We start from the raw sequence: 19,498 nt of genomic DNA on the forward strand, positions 1-19,498 counted from the left end.
TGCTATATAGTCAATGCTCAATAAATATTAGGTGAATGAATGAATGAATGAAGCACTTGATGGATGAAGAGATCCTCCTCCTCCTCCTCCTCCTCCTCCTCCTCCTCCCCCTCCTCCTCCTCCTCCTCCTCCTCCTCCTCCTCCTCCTCCTCCTCCTCCTCCTCCTCCTCCTCCTTCTTCTTCTTCTTCTTCTTCTTCTTCTTCTTCTTCTTCTTCTTCTTCTTCTTCTTCTTCTTCTTCTTCTTCTTCTTCTTCTTCTTCTTTTTGTTTTGAGATGGAGTCTTGCTCTGTTGCCTAGGCTGGGGTGCAGTGGCTCACTGCAAGCTCTGCGTCCCAGGTTCACGCTATTCTCCCGCCTCGGCCTCCCAAGTAGCTGGGACTACAGGCACCTGCCAGCACGCTCAGCTAATTTTTTTGTATTTTTAGTAGAGATGGGGTTTCACCATGTTAGCCAGGGTGGTCTCGATCTCCTGACCTCGTGATCTGCCTGCCTAGGTCTCCCAAAGTGCTGGGAATACAGGCCTGAACCACCGCGCCTGGCCAAGGATGAAGAGATTCTTCTAATGCCTTGGGTAGTAGTCTGAATTTTGGTAATATGAAAATAGTATTTCTACTAATGGGTTCATATATATATTCGTATATATACATGTATATATATGATAAAAAGTTTAAGTTTAAGGTGTATTGATTCTCAAGGTAATTGATCTGTATAACATTAAGAATGTGTTTTGGACAAACTGAATATTGATATAAGCAAAGTTTGTACTTCTCCATGTTTATTATTATTTTCTTGGTCCATCCATACAATTTGTACCATCCAGGCCTTCTTTTCCCTGTCAATGTCCACTTCTTAGCTTTCCAGAAGAGTTTTCTTTGTACTAGTGAATAATATAATGTCATGTTGCTGTTCTCAAATGTCTGAGTCACAAGAGTATGTTGACATTCTGAAGCCTATTTTCACATTCCTAGAGTTCTGGATGCCAAATAACACTAACTTTTTTTAAAACTCAGTAGAATATATCTATATAGAGTGTGTGTATGTATACACACTCATATCAGAACATATATACACACATACATACACACATGCACACATGGTGTGCACGCGCGCGCGCACACACACACGTCTGATACTTTGTATTTGCTGAGATAGAAGTTTAGCAACAATTATGTAGTGTTGGAAGATGGGGGATTCAGTCTCTGAGACAACAGAAATGTTAAAGCTAGGCTGATCATGAATGAGGTTAGTAATGAGGGGATCAGGAGAGAGGCTTCAAATATCAAGGCACCTGAAGGCATTTTCTGAATTTTCCTGCCTCCAAAAAGAGAAGAAAGAAAAAAAAATAGTGGATAATTTTACAGGTCTATGGATATTGGATGGTAGGAGAATTCTCTTTAAAAAATAATATTTAATACTAACAGTTTTCTTCTCTTCACTGAGCCTCAATTATGTTATTTATAAAATGGGAATAAACACTTTTTTGTCTTGAGTAACTTATTGATTGAAGATGAGATCCAATAATGCATTTGAAATCATTTTGTAACCTGCTAGATGTTATATAGCTGTAACTGGTGGAATTATTTACTCAGTTCCTGCTCTCTGTCAAGAAAGCAATAACTGAAATTGTGTTCATATAATAATAGATTTCTGCTGTATTCATGTAATAATAGATGCCAGAGGGTTCACAAACAATATTGTTCCTAACACTAGGTAAGTCATGCAGGGCAAGTTGGATAAAATTAACAAAGCATCAATGTGAAATGAAGTGCTTAGAGACATGCTAAGCTATCTTGCTTTTTGTTCTTTGGTGATGTAGATAGGGAAGGGCGGAATTAAGCCTACTTCCAACTCCTGCTTCCAACTCCTGCTTCCTGATCTCTAAGAGACATCGACTACCTTTGAGTGTGAAATTTCCACAGCAAGAGAAAACTTAATTGAACAACCAGGGGAGAATCCTCCAATCCTTCTATCCCTTCCATCCCTAAATTGGAGTGAAATGTCAGAGGACAATGTTGAGATTCTGATTCAAGTTATGAGTTATTTACATCTCCCAAAACATCATCATATGTACAAATTTTTTCAGGTACTTTTAAGAAACTTGTAGGTTTCTTAGGGTCTTTGGAAACCAAACTAATAGGCTCTATATTCTATTATAACTAGACCTTTCACTTCTGATGAATGGAAGCCACAGTATATTTAGTGCTTCCTACATGCTATACTAAACATTTCCATGTATTATATCTCATATTATTCTCATAACAGACCTAACAGGTAGGTTCTATTATTTCTCCCAGTTTTCATGTGAGAAAACAGACTCAAAGCAGCACAGTGATTTATCCAGGATCACACAAATAGAAGGCTGGGAGTTGAACCAGAATTAATGTTTCTAAAGTGAACACATATAACCGGGGCATTTTCTGAAATTGTATTAAAATTCCACATTGCTACCAGAGTGGTATAAGTGGCCCCACCACAAGCAATGAACAGTGTAAGATGAAGCACCCTGTTGCCCTTGATTCAGGAAGACCTTAGAGTTACTGCCCTGCCCAGCCACACTGCCCACAGTAGCACCACCAGGCACAGATGTGGAGCCCTGCCCTGGCTCTCCCCTCCTTCAGCTATGAAAAGAGCTCAGGAATGCTACTGGCTTTATTAGTTGTTCCTCTCTAGGGATGCGTGACAGCCTGTAGAGTTGTGGCTATGGGTTGGGAGTGGCAAAGCAGTCAACCTCTGAATGAGGCGGGGGCAGCCCCTTTGTCTCTGAGGGGCCTGCAGGTTGCAGGTGGCACTAATTTCACATGAAAGCAAGGTGTTTGCCAAAGGAAAGACAGATGGTTCCAGTCACTAGTTATTTATTTCTATAATTAGTTGCATGCTGTGATCTCAGGTCTTGAAGAAATTGCCACTTCCTATGGAATTCCTCGCATTATTAGAAAGGAAATGGAAATTGTAAGCCGAGGAGCAGATATGTGTTAAATGGTAACTCCCCAAATCCCTGGGCTTGCAGCTATGCTGGGAGGAAGGGCATAGTCTGGAGAAATAATCTGAATGACCCAAAGAGACTGAGTTTTAGGTCCAACTCTAGCACGAACATGTGTTTTCACATAAAATTCATCTTTTCTGGTTTTTATGTTCTTCATCTAATAAAGAGGAATATTTTGGGAAGAAAGTTGAACTATGAATGTGATAGATTCCTGTTGGCTATATAATTGGACGCATGAAACATGTTAAGATTTCAAAAAATGATACTTGAATCCAATTTATTAGACAAAATATCTAACTAGCTTTGAACAAATGACTTTACCTTTTCTGTATCTGTGAAATGGAATAACTATGTCCACTGAACAGAGGTGTTATGAGAATGGAATGAGCATATACATGTAACATTTCTAGGCCAGTGGTTGACACAAAGTAGCCAGTCAATAAATGGGCTTAAATATTATTATTTTAATTCAGTGGAGGAGATGGAAATCTAAAAACAAAATATTTATTTAATGTGACAGAGAATAAGTCAAATGCTAAGTTGGTCTAGGGGCAATTCATTGAAGTCTGTTGATAGTCATTGATAGTATTGTCTGGTCATTGATAGCACTGTCTGGTCTATTTAGCATTGTCTGGTCTATTTCAAAATAATTGACTTTTGTTCTCTAGAAATTCTCTTGTAATGGTTCCAGATTTCTGTGACTAGCCTTGTGGATTCCTGCTTGGACCCAAATTTTCTTTTGCTGTATTCCTGAGCCTTGAATTCTCCTTTAAAAGTAGGATTAAGATGCAGAACACGTTAGTATCTGTATTTCTCATATGCTCTCCGGAATTAGCACCTCACACACCCTGAATTAATCCACAGCATTTGTATATGTAGAGATAAATTGAGTGAAAAAAGACCATCTTTTTTTAATGCAAGCCAAGAAAGAGAAGATGGACTCGTAAGATAGCAAGAGCCTGTCTGTTCATGTATTTGTTGATCTTAATTGATATATTAAAGGCAGTTGTTCTCTTAAGGGCTTCAGGCACTCAGCATGTATTTCCTGCAAAATCTCCCATTAACTCTGTGTAGTGCAAGAGAACAAATATAGTCTTAGTAATAGCATCTTAAATATGTATTATATTCCATCATGCCATGTATATGTTCTCATTTAAATCACAAGAACCCAAAAAAGTGGGCACAGATACAGGAAGTAGAATATTATGATGATACAGATCATATCTTACCTGAAACTCACTATGCCTAAGTTCTAGCTACCCTTCTCCCTAAAATGTTCTGTGGCCCTACCTCAGTTAATAGCACTCCCAACCTTCTTATTGAGCAAGCAACACATTTAAGCCATCTTTGACATGTATCTCTCCATCTATGATCACTCTGAGAACAGTTTGGAAAATGGATTGGAGAGAGGGCAAAGTAAATGGAGCTGGTGGGGAATGATCAAATAGGAGGGTATTGCAATGTGTAACAATGATTTAGATGAAAGGTATTAGCAATGGAGATGGAGACAAATGGATGGAATTGGGACATATTTGGAAAGCCTAAGTAGTGTTACATAGGATTCCAAAGCTAGGATATGACAAAACTTGGCATGTAACTTTAGTCTTTGAACCTAATTCCTGTGTAATTTATTCTTGCCTGCCTTTAACTGAAGGCATACTTTGACCAGAGACTTTTCTTTTTAGGTTTTTACATGAAAAGTGAGTCTTAATGATAGTATCCACCTCACTGAGTTAGTGTGAAGATTAAATTAGGTAAGACATATAACATGTTTGGAACTTTGCTCAAGGCATAAGAGCTTAACAAATACATGCATATAAGTATATATTTCTATTTATTATAATAGTAATAATAAATATAGGTTAAGAAGACAAAGCCGCAGAGAAAATAAGAGCTGCAAGATTTCTCCTGCCCTGCTGCATCTGCTTCATGCTGTCTCTCATTTCATTGAAGCCAGAACCCAGATCGTCTGAGTCTTCAGTCATTGCCTCCCACCTAACGCAGATGATGAGAGAATATAAAAGGTCTTCCATTCTGCTCAGTCCTCTAGGGGGTGTGTGCATGTGTGTGTGTATGTGTGTGTTTCAAATTAATTTTGAGAGATAAGCAGACATGCCGCCTTGATTCGTCCTTGGACAGAACCTTCCTTTTCTTGATTGAAGATTTATTTTTTACAGCCTAAATCAGCAGGTCAAAGAAATTTTTTGACAGGGAAAATACTTTGCTGTGACTCTCCATGAATCTTCTTCCTCCCCCTCCCCTACATCCCCTATCTCTTGCCCTGTGAATATCTGTCTTCACAACTTACTGAGGTCTCATATCTGTCTGCCCATGGCCTGTCACTGACCTGCCAGCCCCCTCTCTACGTCTCCCTTCTGCAGTTCCTTTGATTCTTATCCTGCTAGAATGTGGAGTCTGGCTCTGCATTTGCTTTCAGGTCTTGACCTCTCAAACCAAGATATGAGTACCCACTGGGAGAATTAGGGAGGTGTGCAAAAAACAGTGGGGACGTAAAGCCCAGGACACCTTGCCAGAATATCACACCGCTATAATTTAATAGCATTTAACTTGAAACATGCATATTTTTAGTGAAAGAAATTTAAAATGCCAAGTGTACCATTTACCAGTTGTGTGACCTTGAGATATGTCTTACCTATCTAATTGCAATCTTATTCTGCAATATACCTTCTGAAAGTAAATAAACGTGTGACACACTTAGCACATTGCCTGGCACAGAGACTTGCTTAAGAAGTACTGAATTTTATTTCTATTGTAACATTTATCTAACAATTTGCCAATTACACATCAGTAAAATGAGGTTCAGAAAGGGGTATTTGCCCCAAATCATAACTGGCAAACGACAGCCCAGGAACTTGAGTATCGTCTGGAACCTGGTTGTTCTAACTCCCAAAGCTATGATCCTGACCACCACTAAGCTATATATCAAATAAATGGCATGCTTGGGTAGTAGACACTTAGGGTTTTGCTCAAGATCCCCCTAGATTATGGATTCACTCCTTTTGCTTTTAAGTGTATGCAGCCAAGGAATAACCTGATTTTTTTTTTTTTTTTTTTTTTTGAGATGGAGTCTTGCTCTGTCACCAGGCTGGAGTGCAGTGGCATGATCTCCGCTCACTACAACTCTGCCTCCTGGGTTCAAGTGATTCCCCTGCCTCAGTTTCCCAAGTAGCTGGGATTATAGGTGCGTGCCACCATGCCTGGCTAATTTTTTGTATTTTAGTAGATACAGGGTTTTACCATGTTGGCCAGGATGGTCTCGATCTCCTGACCTCATGATCCACTCACCTCAGCCTCCCCGAGTGCTGGGATTACAGGTGTGAGCCACTGCTCCCAGCTGGAATAACCTCATTTGTAATGTCTTGCTTCCTGTTTTCCTTCATGCAAGATTCTAGGTTAGTTAAGCCAAACAGCCATCTAAACAGAGGGCTTTCTGTGAGTCAACAGCCCTCCCAAACATGAGATTTGGTAAAGCAAACCCCTCCAAGCTCTGATCTCATGGTTTTACCTCTCATTCTTCTTTTGTTCACCATGGCACCCTTTTGTTAGCCCCCTCCAATCCTTTTATATTGCAACCCCCAGTTTTGTTTTTTCTTGTGTCTTCCCTTGATAAGCAACACACCCTCCTTTATTTACTGCTGTATTTCTATTTGTCCTGTCTGGAGCACTTCCCCTCCCGCCTAGAACTACCATTCCTTCTTCTTTCTATGCACTCCTCCTGCCTCCTAGAATTACCATCCCTTCTTCCTTTCTCTTACCTAGACACACAGTTTCTGCTTCACCATGAATGACACCTCTAGGGAGCTTCCTGTAATTTCTGTATCCTTACTACCGCCAACTAACTTATAGGCACAGTTAGGCTGGATTTCGTATCTGTCTATGTGCTCCTACCTCACTGACTTTCCTGAGTCTAGCAATTGTCCCTTTATATTATATCTGGTGACCAGTTTTTATTTCCAAATAACTTCTTGAGTCTAGTGATTGCATTTTATTCAAGATGAATTTCAGGCTACTAGCAAAATATCTGACATAGTAGGTCCTCAGCAAATTTTTCTTCAATAAATAATTTTAATATAATTACTATTAGCCAAAATCCTCCAAGAAGCAGACACCGAGATAGAATTAAATGTGGGAAAGGCAGAATGTGCTTGGCGAGCTATCAGACATGCTGCAAATCTAACCCCATGTGAAGGAGATAGAAAAGGAAACATCCCAGACTGCCACACAGCTTAACGGACGTTCAGACAAGGAGCCTCTTGCCTGTCACGAATGATCCAGCCTTAGCAGCCCTGCTGTGCATGGTCACTGGCTGGGAGCAGCCCATGGAAGGCTGGCCCAGGCAAGAATGCAGGGATGAGCCTCAGAGTATGGTTGCTAGGGCCTCTGTCAAATATTTTCCTTGAAGGTATTCTCATGGTGGCCACAGATACTAAACTGAGGTTATTATGCATTTAACCACATTCCTCTCAATTATGCTTTTATTCAACTAATATTTACTGCATGGATCTTTTATGTCAAGAATAATACTGTAGACAGGTGTATGGAAGTGAAATAAAAGGCACCTTCCCTTAAAGAATTTACATTCTAGCAGGACACTTACACGTACATACACACATTACTACGGTGCACTTCTAACTGTAGGATAGAGGTCACCCAGGGTTCTGTGGGAGCATGGAGGAGGAATGAACCATGCCAAGTTTGGGGGAGATGGAGAGAACAAGGTACAAGTGAAAGTGACACTTGTGGTGAGTCCTTCAAGGAGAATTTGGAATTCTGCAAGAGGCAGGCAGAAGAAGAGCATCCAGGCAGAGAAACAAATGAAGCCTCAAGAAGTCTCAGCTTCCTGGGAATGTAACTATGATATGACGACTATGGGCAGTGAAACTGGACACATGGTCAAGGGCCAGACTACAAAGGACCTACAACAAGCCAAACCCTGAGCTAGCACTGGTGCCTGAGTCCATTTTGTGTTGCTATAAGAATACCAAAGACTGATTTGTTAAAAACACCAACTATATTTCTTATAATTCTAGAGGCTAGGAAGTTCAAAGCCTTCCACCTCGAGAAGACCTGTAGTCACCATGAGAATACCTTCGAGGAAAATATTTGACAGAGGCCCTAGCAACCATGCTCTGAAGCTCATTCCTGCATTCTTGCCAGGGCCAGCCTTCCATGGGCTGCTCCCAGCCAGTGACCATGCACAGCAGGCCTGCTAAGGCTGGATCATTCATGAGAGGCAAGAGGCTCCTCGTCTGAACCCCCATTAAACTGCGTTGCAGTCAAGAGGCCATCTTACTGCATCATCCCATGGCAGAAAGTGGAAGAGCAAGAGAGCTTGAGAGAGCAAGAAAGCAAGAGAGATTCACTCACTTTTATAATAAGCCCACTCTCTCAATAACTAACCTACTGCCATGATAACCATAATAATCTATTCATCTGGGCAGAGGCTTCCTGACCTAATCACCTCTTCTTAGGTTCCACCTCCCTACACTGTTGCACTGGGGATTAAGTTTCTAACACATAAACTTTGGGGAACACATTCAAATCGTAACAGCTGGGGACACAGAAAATTCTCATCACTGACCTGAGACTTCAAGGTATTTACACTCTACTGAATGAGGCAGGCAGGCAGCTCTGTTAACAGATGGCAGCAAACCAATATCACAAATATACGAGAAGCAATGATATTTCCAAGGAGGGAATAATGATTGCTTCTTGTATGTTTATGATATTGGATTGAAATCCTGGACTGAGATAAAGAGAGGAGAAATCAGGAAAGGTTTGCGAAAACAAGAAGTGAAGTCCCAGATTTTATTTATTACCCTCCCCTTTGGAGCCTGAAATTCGGTCCTCTTTTATAGAGAAGAGAAAATTGTGTTACAGGTGCCAGATATCTTTGGTGGACCCCCAACTTTGTTTGGCACCATTGACATCAGATGTCACTGCCAGACATCAACTCACTATGTAGAGAAAAACATTCATGCCCTTAATCCTGACATTCACAGTCTCATATGGCCTGCCCCATGCCTACCACTCTATCCCATCCCACCCACTTCTCTTCCCTCTCTCCCTCTCCCTCTCCCTCTCCGCTTCGGACACACTGGCCATCTCTCAGAACCTCAAACACACAAAGTTCTTCTGACCCTAGGAATCTGACTGCGACCGCTGCCTCTGCCTGGGGTGTACCTTCCCCCATAACTTTGCAACAATGACTCCTTGAGATTAGGGTCTCAGTTTAAACAGAGGTCATTCATGACCACACCATGAAGAGTGGCCACCCAGTTTCTCTCCATTCCATCAGCCCAACTTATTTCTTATCATGACACATGACCTGCTAGTATGTTTTTTCTAAAATGTTTGTGTGTGTTTGATTATTGTCTACTCCTCTCACATGTAACTACTTCGAAAAATCTTATCCATCTTGTTCACAGCTATATCTGCAGTGCCTCGAAAATCACCTGACTCCTAGCAGGCAGTCACATACACTTACTGCATGGATAAAGGGATAAATACTGGAATCGATAGATGGAGAACTGTCCTGGTTTCCCAGGTCCTCTGCTCTTCATGCTGTTTCTAGGGGCTGCAAGGAGGAACAAAGCAATCACCAAAGCACACACTTGCTCATGAGAAAAAGCACACTTTGAAAAATGAAGTGTTCCCTGTCATTAGCTTTCAGTCAGGCTTCCCATCAGGAAACTTTTGCATCAGATGTGATTGGACCTTGAGGGGGGACGCCTGCCATGCAGGTCCTGGCCCTCCTGTGAGCTGGAACAGATGGTTCCTTCACACACATCTAAATAAAGCTGTAATGGTGCTGGCCCACAAACATGGCACAGGTGAACCTTTCTATACAAAAAGGAAAGTGTTTCTTGGATGTTATGTAAAAATCAATTTCTACAGCGCCACTGGTTTTCATTTTAGGCACAGTTTATCTTCTTTTTTGGATATCTCATCAATAGACTGCTGTTCTTCCTAGTCTAGGCTAGTACGAGTATATCTTTAGAATACCTCCCTGCCACCCCACAGAGATATCCGGAACACTCTATTAGGGTTATCGTCTTAGAACATCACTCCCATAATGCACCCCTCTCCCTCAATATCTGAGTAATGAGTCACCTTCGATTATCTGATCAAGATAGAGAATCACTCACAACATGTCTGTAATTAGGCTGTGTTCCGATTAGGGAGTTGAAGGCATAACCACAGCCAATGCCTTACAGCACAGGAAATATCTTGGAGCGATAAGTCTGTCAACTCTTCAGGAAAAAACCCTCACAAGACAACAACAGCATAGGAAAGAAATGGAAAAGGTGGCACTGCACAGAAGAAGATACTATGATGTACGAAAATAAAGGGTAGATGTTTGTCTCTTCCCCACCATTGAAGTTGTGAGAATTCAAAGGAGTAATTTGTAGTACCCCAAGGGACCAAGAACACAGATAAGGATGTGTTAATGTTCTCCCAGCTCATTTAATTTTCTTTCTTTCTCCCTGGACTCAAGTTTCGGGAGCTTTGGAATTATGTCTCTATCCCCCTGTTTATATCCCCATCACTAAGCAGAAAGTGTAGGGCTTAACAAAAATTTTGAAATCATAAACATAATAAATAATGGAGGTGATGCTCAGGTGAAAATTCTGAGATAAGAAGGCAATAATGCCATGTCAAGAAGCACCATGTGGAGGGCAGTGGGAAAGATGCAAGGAGATGCTTCACCTCTCAGCAGTGAGTGGCATGGATGCCTTTCAAAGGTGAGACTTGGGGAAAACAGAATTTTAGGTTTTTACCTTGCACTCATTGCAAAGACATTTTATGTAATTTTTATTTGTTGTTCGTTATAGGTTATGATTTTAGTAAGACCTTGGCAGTTCTGTGTCATTATATCCCTGGGGGAACTACAGGATGGCATGTGGAGGTGAGTGGGTTTAACGTATGACAATTAGGACATTATTTCATATCTTCATGTAAAATCATTACATTATTTTTATAAGGGAGGAAATTCCATTATTCGCAACAACATGGGTGAACCTGGAGGGTATTATCCTAAGTGAAATAAGCCAGCCACAGAAAGACAAAACCCACATGTTCTCACTTACACAATAGAGCTCATGGAAGCAAAAAATGGAATGGTGGTTACCAGAAGCTGGCAGAGGGGTAGGAGGAATGAGAAGATGTTGGTCAAAGTGTAGAAAGTTGCAGTTAGGAGAATAAACAAGATGTATTTAAGGTGATGAATATGTTAATTAGTTTGAGTGAATCATTCCATATTGTATACATACATCATAACTTTATTTTGTATCCCATAATTATATATAGTTATATATAAGTATAATCTATCAAAACTGACATTTTTTTCTTTTTTTAGAGATGCAGTCTCACTATGTTGGCCAGGTCAGTGTTGAGCTCTTGGCCTCAAGCAATTCTCCAGCCTCAGCCTCCCAAAGTGCTAGGATTACAAGTTTGAGCCACCATACCCGGCCCAAAAATAAACTTTAATTTAATTTTTAAAAAAGAAAAAACAAGTCAATATCACTAATCATCAGGGAAATACAAATTAAAACCATACACAAAGACATTCTATGCAAGTCTTATGCTTAGAGAACTTGTAGATGAATATTAACCCTTATATGAGAAAGAGGAGCTATTTTAGTAACTAGTATGTGTTGCACCCTAATGGATGGGTTAAATGTGTCAGTCTCATGCAATTCTCTCAGGAAATATGAGAAATAGGAACTAATTTTGCTATATTACAAAGGACAAATTTGGACCTCAGAGAAGTAAATTAACTCTTCCATAAACATACAGAAAGTACAGGTTGTATCTGAGACTAGAATATAGGTTTCCTCATTCCCAGAGAAGTACTATTTTTCTTCTCAATCTTACATCCAAAAAATATTACCAGTAGATGGAACCTAACATTCCCCTTCATATGTTACTCAACTATATTTTTATGGCCCTTACTGGCCCAGATTTTCCTGTCTTCCAAGGCACATTGACAGATATTTGAAACACAGATAGCAAATACCTGGTATGTGTTTTATTTCTCCTACCTACATAACAATTAATCATGGAGTGATGGAGTCTTACTATCAGGTTCAATGTAGCCTCAGAATCCTTTTTAGCACATAAAGCACCAAATTTTACTAACAATTAATAACAATTTGCACACCTAGATCAAATTTATTGGCTCCACTTGTTTGGATATTTCTGGGAGATAGTAAATATATTAGAAAAGGTATAAGGCTAGAAGTTAGAAAACCTAGCCGGGCACAGTGGCTCACACCGGTAATCCCAGCACTTTGGGAGCCTGAGGCAGGCAGATCACCTGGAATCAGGGGTTCGAGAACAGCCTGGACAACATGGTAAAACCCTGTGTCTACTGAAAATACAAAAATTAGCTGGGTACGGTGGCACGTGCCTGTAATCCCAGCTACTCAGGAGACTGAGGCACGAGAATCGCTTAAATCTGGGAGGCAGAGGTTGCAGTGAGCTGAGATTGTGCCACCACTGCACTCTATCCAGCCTGGGCGACAGAGAGAGACTCCGTCTCAAAAACAAAAACAAAAACCCTACATATTTCAAACCCACAAGTTACCACTCCTAACTGGCTTTAGACAAGTCACTCCATTTTCTCTGTTCTCCAGTTTCCTTATTTGTAGGAAGAAAGCTTGAAAAAACAACCTAAATTCCCTCTTTCCACCAACATTTTGGAAGAGACAGAAGTACTTAGCACAGTTTACTAGTCCTAGGAGGTTAGTTAACTTGATAAACTTATCACTGCTATATTTTTAATGAATCCCTCTACCAAATATGTTTGTTCTATTTGGCAACATTCTTATACTTCAAAAAGGTCTTCAAGAACATAATGAGTATACTCAAATAATGGGCTCTGAGGGTGGAATTTCAGTTTTATGGAGCGTGATACTCTGTGTAGGAAGGACATGGGGGTTCTTTTCTCTTTTCCTTCCAACATAAATTACAGAGAAGAGAGAGGGCTTCAGGGGTATGGGAATTCAGGTTTCACATCATGTGTTATCCTGTGAGCAAGAATGAAATGGACTCTGTTGACATTAGTGGACTGAGAGTTTTAACTCCAGTAATCTCCTCTTAATCCAAGAGTAAGGTGACTTTATACGTGTAGATAAGGGCAGATACTACTTAAGGAGGGCCTGTGTGAGCAGAGATAAAGAGCATCCTCAGAGCCATACCCACTTGTAAGTCCAAGCCCCAGAGTTAGCATTTATCTCTCTTAGACTCCTTGACTGCAGCCCACCCATTGGGAGACACTGAGGTTTGCAAGACTTGCATGCTCAATAGGTTAGCCAGAGAACACAAGTGGCTATTTAAATTTCAATTAATGAAAAATTAAATAAAATTAAAAATTCAATTCTTCCTCCACTTTAGCTGTATTTCAGATGCTCAAAAGTCAGTGGCTAGTGTCCATCATATTGGACAGCATAGATAGAGAAAAACGCCATCACTGCAGAAGGTTCTATTGGGCAGTGCTATTCTATGTGAAGACATATTTGTGATATTTTGGTGCATGAAAGTCCTGACAACACTTTTTGCACTGGCAATAGAAGGTGGCTTCTTCCTCTCCAAGCTGTTGCTCAGTGCTGGATAGCTGAGTATGGGATGTATAGAACAGAATAAAGTTAGTTTCCTGTCCCACTTCACCCTTGCTCATTCTTGAAACTGTACAGCAAGACTTAAGAAGCCTTAAATAAATATATCACACGTATATCCTCCTTTAAAATGATGTGCTTGTTCAGGCATCATTTTAAAGGATCATTATGTAGCTGAATGAATGATAATGTAGATTAAAGTTTTGCTTCTAATACTATTAACTAATACTATTAACTCATTATTTCTGTCAATTATCAATAAATGCCCATAAGCTTATATAACATTGTAAATAATCTCATTATCCACATTTATCCCCATATTTATCCTCACCTCTTACTAAACTAGTTGTAAGTTCATTTCATTTCTTCAGTAATATTTTGATCTAGAAAGACATTTAATATATTTTCAGGTTTTCTACTGGTTAGATACTGTGGGCACATTTCTTCCCATTTATATCTCATTTTCATTTTCAACCTGAACCATTTCTCCTTCAATGACCTCAGTCAGTGAGGTCTCCTATTTTTTTAGCAGCAGTGATAATAATAAAGCTGAAAATTCATTTGGAGGAACATATTCTGGACACTTGATCAATAGAGTAAAAGATTTTTGTTTACTATGTCTTTCCCCTTCTCCATGCACATTACAGCAGAAAAGAACAAAAATTGTAACACTGATGTTACAATGATATTCCTTTCCAAGGCAATTCAACAAGACTATGAAGAAGCTCCTCTATGAGAAAGTTGTATTTTGAGTGAGCTGAGTCACTAACAAAGGCCAAGAGGAAGGGACTAGGGAGAGAGCTTTTACCAAGCACCATCATGTGTTAATGCTAAGAATAAACTAAATGCTTCAATCACTGAATAATGATGGAGGAGAGTGAGCCATTTGTATAGGCATAAGAAAAACCAGGGAGACTCTTGAAGTCCCATAGAAAATTGCAGTGAGTGGACCCAGACTTTCCAAAGCTTTAACTAGCTTTTGAGAAGTCAATTGTAAGTCTACGCTGCAGCATTCAGTGAAGAACTTTTTCTCTTTTAATCCAAATGTATTTTCATTTAAACTCCAAATCTTGGAAGGAAAAGATCTTATTAGCAAACTCCATGTTTTACTCACATTACCTAAATACTCTTCTTTCTCTCAAAACCTTGCTTCAATTTGATGCAGTCAATAACTCAGATAATTGCTTTAAGTAAAGAAAGTTTCAGAGATGCAGATTTCAGTTAACATGGTCACTGGTAAAGACAGCCAAATTCTTGTTAGCTAGGGAGCTTGAGTTATCATGAATTTTAATAAATAACATGGATAATAATACATATCAGACATTAGAAATGTTTGAATTTTTGTTGTTTTGCTATTTTCCCTTGCTTTTTCTGAACCTTGAATACAGTGGCTTATACTCCTCCCTTCAAAATACATCGCAATCAAAAAAAAAAAAAAAAAAAAAGAAGAAGTACATAGAAATCTTTGCTCTGTACAATGTCCTTCTCTTATATTATTTTATTTTGTATCTGTGTTTCTAAGACCACAAATTTCCCATGCCTCTTTACTCTCCTGCAGGCACCTGAGTTTTAATGCATCTTTATAAAATGCATCATGCTATATTATATATGATTATGTTTTAATTTATATAATTATAATGGTCTAAAATTAATTCATTTCATTAAGGAATGTTTTCATAATCAAGCCATGTTGTTATTGGTACATTTAGTTTATAGCCTCTATCTGCTTCATAACATCCCAAATTATTCACATTTTGTCTCTCTATTCTCTCAGTAATAGCCATCTAGGTCATAGCTTGCATTAATACAAACAACACCAAAATACATATCCTTGTACATGTCTGTTATGGACTTGTCTCTGTAATATTATTGTCTCTGTTAATTATGTTAATGTTAATGTCTCTGTTATGAAAATGTCTGTCTAATACATGCCAAGGAGGGAGATCTCTGAGTCACAGGACATATTTATACCCAATTTTATTAATTATAATCAGACTATTTTTGATAGCATTTTATATTCTCATCACTGGGAATTAATATGCCAGTCTTACCCTACGTTTGCTCACAATTGATATTATGTCCCTTTTTGCTTTTTTTCTGCCAATCTGATAGGCTTAAAGGAGTTTGTAAATGGAAGACAGAAAATTACATTAATTATGCATACAAATGTAAAAATTCAATGAAATATTGCTAACTTTATTTGAGTCACAATATATAAGTTAGAATTCTTTGGTTGCAATCAACAAATTGATTCTGGATAAGTTTTATTTTTAAAGTAATCAAAGTAGAAGCTGTGAAAATCAGTTTGAAAAATGATAGAAACTGAAGAGAAATCTAGAGATTGGGGTAACAGAAGACAATGGATAGTTTCTTTAGGATTCTCTTACCAGAAGGATGACCTCTCACTATTGCCAGTCTTAGGTTGGGTCACCACTCTAAGGAGTCATATCTCAAAGAGAAATTGATTGGCACATTTTGGGATATGTGCACAAGAATAGAGCCCTTTTATTGATGACACTATCAAGTCTGAACCCAATAGTACATGACTCAAGCAAAATTGGAGTACTACTACCAGAATAATAAGGAACAGATGACGGAGTTTTAAAAATAAAACACAAAGAATACATACAGCTTAAAGAGAATTTACAAATAATGCTTAAATGAGTTAAATGCAATTTACTGAGTGCCTACAAAAGTCTCTATGCTTTGAGAATTCAAGGTAGACAGTCTGATATCTGGAGAACTTAAGATCTTTTTGAGTGGCATGTAATATCTAATAAAACATGCTTGGTAAAGTGATATGATTCACCCAATCTAAGTTTTAATTTTGTAATAATGAGTTTATTAATAATTATTAATCAATGTTTTTGTATTATCACTATTAGGGAGGAACTGTGGGCTTCTTTTATTTGTGAAATAGCCTCTTTTTTGTAGATTGCCCACCCATATTTGACTTTAGTCATAAACTCTTTCCAACCAGAAGGGTGAATTTCACAAGTCTATATAGATTAGATGTTTATATGCTTCTCAGGACAACATGACGAAACAAAACATACAAACAAAATGAGCTTTGATTTAGACATTTGTTTAAAGACAAAGGGGAGCACAAGCTGTTACTAGACGGTTCTATTTGATAGATAGGCCAATGAGCACCTAATCCTGAATAACAGAGGAAAATGATATAGGAACTGTGGCTTAATGATCTCTGAATCACCATCTCATAAATGGCATGCTCATCTCTGCTTTATTCATGGATCTCTTCCTAATCTAGGCAGACAACTGTTGATAAAGGTCCCAGGATCTGGTCAATTGAGTTATGTATCTGGAGTTAGAATAACTCTGTTATTTAGAGCAATGAGCCCTTGAAAAAGACACTTTACCTTCTTTACAAGCTCAGATTCTCTCCTGTGCTCTACCTTCACTGAGGGCTGCTGGGAGGTGCCAATGAGTTAAAGTGGTTGTATTTTGCTGACAGAACAGCAAGGACTAATATTAGCTCTGACAATAAATGTGGGTTCTTATTAATGAATTCAAAGAGTTCCCAGTATGATTGGAGATCATGATGGTCACATGTGGCATAACACAAGTAGAATGCATGAATACAGGTCATTAAATGACATCCTGTAAATTATGAAAGACTTAAGAATTAGAAGAAGAAATAGTTGACCAGGCACAGTGGCTCAGGCCTGTAATCCCAGCACTTTGGGAGGCCGAGGGGGGCGGATCACGTGGTCAGGAGATCACGACCATCCTGGCTAACACGGTGAAACCCTGTCTCTACTAAAAACACAAAAAATTAGCCAGGTATGGTGGCGGGCGCCTGTAGTCCCAGCTACTCGGGAAGTTGAGGCAGGAGAATGGTGTGAACCCTTGAGGCTGAGCTTGCAATGAGCCAAGATGGCGCCACTGCACTCCAGCCTGGGCGACAGAGCGGGACTCCGTCTCAAAAAAAAAAAAAAAAAAAAAAAGAAGAAGAAGAAAATAGTTGCAGCTGGATTAGATGAGATAACTCCTTGAGAGAAGGGATAATTGTATTAAGCCTTTAAATATTGAGCAAGATAAGACAGAAGGGGCAAAATAAGAGCAACGACGTGGGGCAGAGCTTGAGGATTTTTATGTCCATAGCTATTACAATTAACAGTTTATGTCAGCTGGTGAACATAGGCTGTCTTTAGAAAGTATACTGTTTTCAGTTTATAAATGTCTCTCCTTTGTCTAGGAGAGGCATTTATAAATCCATGATCAGATAGAATAAATTCATATTCTCCTAAGAGAGCTTCTTTTCCCATCCTACTTATCACCTGAAGTTCTCATGAAAGCAAGGATAGAGGTGGGGGAGTGAGTTTTCTTTGTATTGTCAAATAGATACTTCCTGGTGGGTTAGTCACCTCAGACTGACCTTCTCCAAAACACTTGAAAAGAAGATTTGTAAGTCTGAACAGATTGCCTAGATTCTGGCAAACAGATTGCAGGAAAAAATAATATCTAGCCTTAAACTTAGAAGGGAAAGCTGGGCATGGTGGCACACCTGTACCACCAGCTACGCAGTAGGCAGAGGTGAGAGGATCACTTGAGGTCAGGAGTTTGAGTCTGCAGTGAGCTATGATTGCACCACAGCACTCAGCCTCGGCAACAAAGTGAGGTCTTATCTCATAATAAAATAAGTGAGTAACTATGGTTATGATGAAACAAGAGTCAGCACCCTACATATGGTCCACAGGTCGAAACTCAAAATTCCATATTTGTATCATATGTAAGTGTGGAGTCTGAATTTGTATCATCCATGTCGTAGTAGAATACTGAGATCAGAAACTAACATTAAAAAATACTGGTTGAGGACCAATGAACACTTTGATCTTCAAAATAATCAAATGAAAATCACTTTATAGCCACCTCCAAAACCACTGTTCTTGGGCTTCCATGAAGAAAGATATTTTGGTGATGATAACAAAAAAAGAAAGAATATTGCAAATCAATCCCCTTAAAGGAAAGTAAAGAAAATAAAAATATTGGAGAAAGAGCATCTCATGAACTTGAGAAAAAAGAAAAATCTGAGAATGACTATAAGGTAAGTATAATTAAAATAAGCAGAGATAATAATGGAAACCACAATAAAATTACTGAAGTCTCTACAAAATGAAATCATTACATTGAAAGAGAAACAAATTTTGCCTTGAAGTGAACAATTTAGTCTTGAAATTATGAAAGCAATACACACAAAAATCAAATGTATAAATTTACTCACAAATTTTAAAATTATTTAAGCAATCCGTGAATATAAAGAATACTATATTTAGTGTGTAAGTTGTTTTAATCTTATATTTTGATCCATAGGTTATCACATTTAAAACACACGTGTGTGAAAGAGAGAGAGAGTTTTAAATATAATTTATGTCATATTAAGGTTTTATCTATACTTTGAAGTTTTTATGTAACAGCAATTGATAGTGAATACCTTCTGATATTAGCTCATATAACATTTGCTCATTTGTTTTAAAAATTGCACAATAATTTATTTGAATTTTCTTCTATTGATAAGCTGTTACTCCTTGATATTATAAGCAATATTGCAAAGATTGCACAACCTTTTGTGCACACATTTTGCGCTTTGCTAAAGGCGAATATACTGGAAGAATAATTGTTTGTCAAAGAATATGCACCTTTAAGTTTTTGATACTTACAAATTATCCACAAAAAAAGTCACTCATCCTACCTAGCTGAGGAAGATCCAGTTCATATCTGTCTTAATTAGGTAGATTCTGACTAAGCTTTTCTAAAAAAAAAAAAAAAAAAGGAAAGGAAAAAGAAAAAACAAAGAAAAAGGATTCCAGGGCCCAAAGTAATTTGAGAAGATACCAAACCAAATAAACTTAA

Source organism: Macaca nemestrina, chromosome 14, assembly GCF_043159975.1.
Source record: "Macaca nemestrina isolate mMacNem1 chromosome 14, mMacNem.hap1, whole genome shotgun sequence".
Taxonomy (NCBI): domain Eukaryota; kingdom Metazoa; phylum Chordata; class Mammalia; order Primates; family Cercopithecidae; genus Macaca; species Macaca nemestrina.